We start from the raw sequence: 6,000 nt of genomic DNA on the forward strand, positions 1-6,000 counted from the left end.
CACAAAAATAAACTCAAAATGGATTAAAGATCTAAACATAAGACCAGAAACTATAAAACTCCTAGAGGAGAACGTAGGCAAAACACTCTCTGACATAAATCACAGCAGGATCCTCTATGACCCACCTCCCAGAATATTGGAAATAAAAGCAAAAATAAACAAATAGGACCTCATTAAAATTAAAAGCTTCTGCAAAACGAAGGAAACTATAAGTAAGCTGAAAAGACAGTCTTCAGAATGGGAGAAAATAATAGCAAACGAAACAACTGACAAAGAATTAATCTCAAAAATATACAAGCAACTCCTGCAGCTTACTTCAGTTCAGTCACTCAGTCGTGTCCGACTCTTTGTGACCCCATGAACTGCAGCACGCCAGGCCTCCCTGTCCATCACCATCTCCCGGAGTTCACTCAGACTCACGTCCATCGAGTCAGTGATGCCATCCAGCCATCTCATCCTCAGTCGTCCCCTTCTCCTCCTGCCCCCAATCCCTCCCAGCATCAGAGTCATTTCAAATGAGTCAGCTCTTCGCATGAGGTGGCCAAAGTACTGGAGTTTCAGCTTTAGCATCATTCCTTCCAAAGAACACCCAGGACTGATCTCCTTCAGAATGGACTGGTTGGATCTCCTTGCAGTCCAAGGGACTCTCAAGAGTCTTCTCCAACACCACAGTTCAAAACCATCAATTCTTCAGCGCTCAGCTTTCCTCACAGTCCAACTCTCACACCGATACATGACCACTGGAAAAACCATAGCCTTGACTAGATGGACCTTTGTTGGCAAAGTAATGTCTCTGCTTTTCAATATGCTATCTAGGTTGGTCATAATTTTCCTTCCAAGAAGTAAGCGTCTTTTAATTTCATGGCTGCAGTCACCATCTGCAGTGATTTTGGAGGCCCCAAAAATAAAGTCTGACACTGTTTCCACTGTTTCCCCATCTATGCCATGAAGTGATGGGACTGGATGCCATGACCTTCCTTCATTTTCTGAATGTTGAGCTTTAAGCCAACTTTTTCACTCTCTTCTTTCACTTTCATCAAGAGGCTTTTTAGTTCCTCTTCACTTTCTGCCATAAGGGTGGTGTCATCTGCATATCTGAGGTTATTGATATTTCTCCCAGCAGTCTTGATTCCAGCTTGTGCTTCTTCCAGCCCAGCGTTTCTCATGATGTACTCTGCATATAAGTTAAATAAGCAGGGTGACAATATACAGCCTTGACGTACTCCTTTTCCTATTTGGAACCAGTCTGTTGTTCCATGTCCAGTTCTCACTGTTGCTTCCTGACCTGCATATAGGTTTCTCAAGAGGCAGGTCAGGTGGTCTGGTATTCCCATCTCCTTCAGAATTTTCCACAGTTTATTGTGATCCACACAGTCAAAGACTTTGGCATAGTCAATAAAGCAGAAATAGATGTTTTTCTGGAACTCTCTTGCTTTTTTGATGATCCAGCAGATGTTGGCAATTTGATCTCTGGTTCCTCTGCCCTTTCTAAAACCAGCTTGAACATCTGGAAGTTCACGGTTCACATATTGCTGAAGCCTGGCTTGGAGAATTTTGAACATTACTTTACTAGCATGTGCTGCTGCTGCTGCTGCTGCTGCTAAGTCGCTTCAGTCGTGTCTGACTCTGTGCGACCCCATAGATGGCAGCCTACCAGGCTCCCCTTACTAGCATGTGAGATGAGTGCAATTGTGTGGTAGTTTGAGCATTCTTTGGCATTGCCTTTCTTTGGGATTGGAATGAAAACTGACCTTTTCCAGTCCTGTGGCCACTGCTGAGTTTTCCAAATTTGCTGGCATATTGAGTGCAGCACTTTCACAGCATCATCTTTCAGGATTTGAAATAGCTCAATTGAAATTTCACACCTCCACTAGCTTTGTTCGTAGTGATGTTTCCTAAGGCCCACTTGACTTCACATTGCAGGATGTCTGGCTCTAGGTGAGTGATCACACCATCGTGATTATCTTGGTCATGAAGCTCTTCTTTGTACAGTTCTTCTGTGTATTCCTGCCACCTCTTGTTAATATCTTCTGCTTCTGTTAGGTCCATACCATTTCTATCCTTTATCGAGCCCATCTTTGCATGAAATGGTCCCTTGGTATCTCTAATCCTGCAGCTCAACTCTAGACAAATAAAGGACCCAATCAAAAAATGGGCCAAAGAACTAAACAGACTTTTCTCCCAAGAAGACATACAGATGGCTAACAGACACATGAAAAGATGCTCAACATCACTCATTATTAGAGAAATGCAAATCAAAACCACAATGAGGTGCCATTTCACAGCAGTCAGAATGGCTGTTATCCAAAAGTCTACAAGCAATAAATGCTGGAGAGGGTGTGGAGAGAACGGAACCCTCTTACTCTGTTGGTGGGAATGCAAACTAGTATAGCCACTATGGAGAACAGTGTGGATATTCCCTAAAAAACTGGAAATAAAACTGCCATATGCTCCAGCAATCCCACTTCTGGGCATACACATCAAGGAAGCTATTGAAAGAAACACGTGCACCCCAGTGTTCATTGCAGCACTGTTTATAACAGCCAGAACATGGAAGCAACCTAGATGTCCATCAACAGATGAATGGATAAGAAAGCTGTGGTACATATACACAATGGAGTATTACTCGGCCATTAAAAAGAATACATTTGAATCAGTTCTAATGAGGTGGATGAAACTGGAGCCTATTATACAGAGTGAAGTAAGCCAGAAAGAAAAACTCCAATACAGTATACTAACACATATACATGGAATTTAGAAAGATGGTAATGATAACCCTATATGCGAGACAGCAAAAGAGACAGATGTATAGAATAGTCTTTTGGACTCTGTGGGAGAGGGAGAGGGTAGGATGATTTGGGAGAATGGCATTGAAACATATATATTATCATATGTGAAATGAATCACCAGTCCAGGTTTGATGCATGATACAGGGTGCTCAGGGCTGGTGCACTGGGATGACTCAGAGGGATGGGATAGGGAGGGAGGTGGGAGGGGGGTTTCAGGATGGGGAACACATTACACCCATGGTGGATTCATGTCAATGTGTGGCAAAACCAATACTATATTGTAAAGTAATTAGCCTCCAATTAAAATAAATAAATTTATATTTTAAAGTAAATAAATAAAATTTTTAATTAACATTCCCAGCTTTATTATGATATAATTGACATGTAACATTTTGTCACATTAAGGTGTACACATTGATTTAATAGATATATAACTTTAAAGTGATGACCACATGATGTTAGTTACCACCTCTCATGCCATCACATACTTATATTATTTTTTTCTGACCAGAATATTTAAGATCCCCTCTCTCAGGGACAATCAAGCTTGTGCCACAGTACCATGCAGTCACCACACTATACATTATATACTCAAACAAGCTAACTTATAACTGAAAGGTTGTATCCTTTGATCAGTATCTCTTCATTTCTCAAACTCCTGGTAACCACTACTCCATTTGTAGTTTCTTTGAGCTTGTCTTTTTTAGATTTTTTTTAGATTCATAATACATATAGGTATTATCATACTACAGTTATCCCTCAGTACTTTGCGAAGGGGGGTGGGGGTGGGCGGGGAATGGAGGGATTGGTTCCAAGACTCCTTGTGGATACCCAAATCTGGCGATGCTCAAGCCCTTCATGTAAAATGGTGTAGTATTTGCATATAACTTACCCATAACCTCCTGTATACTTGAAATTATCTCTAGATTACTTATAATGCCTTGTTGTTGTTGTTAAGTTGCTGAGCCATGTCCAACTCTTTTGTAACTCCATGGACTGTAGCCCACCAGCCTCCTCTGTCCATGGGATCCTCCAGGTGAGAATACTGGAGTGGATTGTCATTTCCTACTCCAGGGGACCTTCCCAACCCAGGGATTGAATCCATGTCTCCAGCATTAGTAAGCTGGTTCTTTACCACTGAGCCACCAGGGAAGCCCTTTTGATGCCTAACACAATGTAAACAATATGTAAATATTCGCTGGTGCACAGCAAATTCAAGTTCTGCTTTTTAGAACTTTTTGAACTTCCCCTCCTCCCCCTGAATCTTTTTGGATTGGGATTGGCTGAATCTGCAGATGCAGAATCCCCAGATATGGAAGCCTAGCTATATTTGTCTTTCTCTAACTTATTTCACTTAGCAATAAGGCTGCCAAGTTCCAACCACGTCATCACAAACAGATTTTCCTTCTTTCTCCTAGCTGAATTATATTCCATTGTTTATTATCCATTCCTCCACTGATACTGTGAGTAATGCTGCAATGAAGATCAGAATGCAGATATCTCTAGGAAATCCTGATTTCAATTTTGCTGGACCACACAGTATCTTTATTTTTAATTTTTTGAGGAACCTCCATACTGTTTTCCATAGGTGTCCATGTCATTGAAAATTCTTATCATTAATATATGAGAGTTCTGGTTGTTCCCCATTCGCACCTTCACCTCAAGGTGTCAGTTTTTCCCCAGTCATTCTTATGGGTATGCAACAATATATCACAGTGAAGCTGGCTGCCAATGCAGGAGATGCAAGACACATGGGATCGATCCCTGGGTCTGGAGGATCCCCTGGAGTAGAAAATAGCAACTCACTCCAGTATTCTCGCCTGGAAAATTCCATGGACAGAGGAACCTGGCGAGCTATAGACCATGGGGTCACAAAGAGTCAGACACAACTGAGTGCGCGCACACACACACACACACACACACACAAAATAACTAATGAGGTTGAACATTTTTTCATGTGCCTATTTGCCGTCCATATACCTTCTGTGGTAAAGCATCTTTTCAAATCTTTTGCCCATTAATTTTCCTTGAATTGTTTATCTTCTGATTATTGGATTTTACGTAAGTCCTTAATCGGATATATAATTTGCATGTCTTTTTTTCCAAGTGTGTACCTGGTCTTTATCTTATATTTCTTTCACAAAGCAAAATTTTTAAATGTTTATAAAGTGCAATTTACCATTTCTTTATTTTTATAATTTATGCTGATGATGTTATATATAAGAATTTTTTGTTTAACTTATGGCCACAAAGATTCTCTTCTAGTTTTTTCTTCTAAAAGTTTTATATTTTTACATTATTTAATTCCATGATTCATATTAAATTGAATTTTACATAAGGTATGACACAAGTTGACTTTTTTTCATATAAATGTTCAGTTTCTCCAGTACAACTTATTGCAAAGACTGTGTTTTGTGCTTTGATTTGCCTTGCTTTTTTTTTTTTTTAAGTTATGGACTCTCTGTTCCATTCAATTGATTTATGTGTCTAGTCTTTGGCCAGTATCATCACCCAGTCATGATTACTGCTGTTTTATAATATGTCTTGAACAGGCTCTTGTAAATCCTTCAACTTTATTTTTCTTTTTCCGAATAATTTTGGATATTCTAGGTCCTTTGCATTTTCATGAAAATTTTATAATCATCTTATTTCTACAAAAATTCCTCCTGAGACTGTGATTTCTCAGAATTTGTAGATCACTTTTAGGAGACTTAAGATCTTACCAAGATTGAGTCTTCCAGTCCATGAACATTGTATATCTCTTCACTAATTTGGGTCTTGTTGGATTTCTTTTATCAGTGTCTTAAAGTTTTCATCTTGGAATTCATGCACATATTTTGTCAGATTTATACCTGAGTATTCCACTTTTTCCAGCTAATGATACTTGAAAAAATGGCATTTGAAAATGTTTTCCAATTGTTTCTTGCTAGTGTACAGCGCAGTTGACATATTTTTTCTGTAGGGACCCATATAGTAAATATTTTAGTGCTTGCAGGCCATATTCAGTTACTCCTCCTCCCCCTCCTCCCCTTATTTTACAATTCTTTTATATATATTTATATTTTTTTCATTTTTTTTACTTTATTTTACTTTACAATACTGTATTGGTTTTGCCATACATCAACATGAGTCCACCACAGGTGTACAGAATTGTATCCAGCAAAAGAGTATACAATTCTTTTAAAATATAAAATGATTTTTTGCTTATATA

This window comes from Capricornis sumatraensis, chromosome 9 (genome assembly GCF_032405125.1).
Source record: "Capricornis sumatraensis isolate serow.1 chromosome 9, serow.2, whole genome shotgun sequence".
In the NCBI taxonomy this organism is placed as follows: Eukaryota; Metazoa; Chordata; class Mammalia; order Artiodactyla; family Bovidae; genus Capricornis; species Capricornis sumatraensis.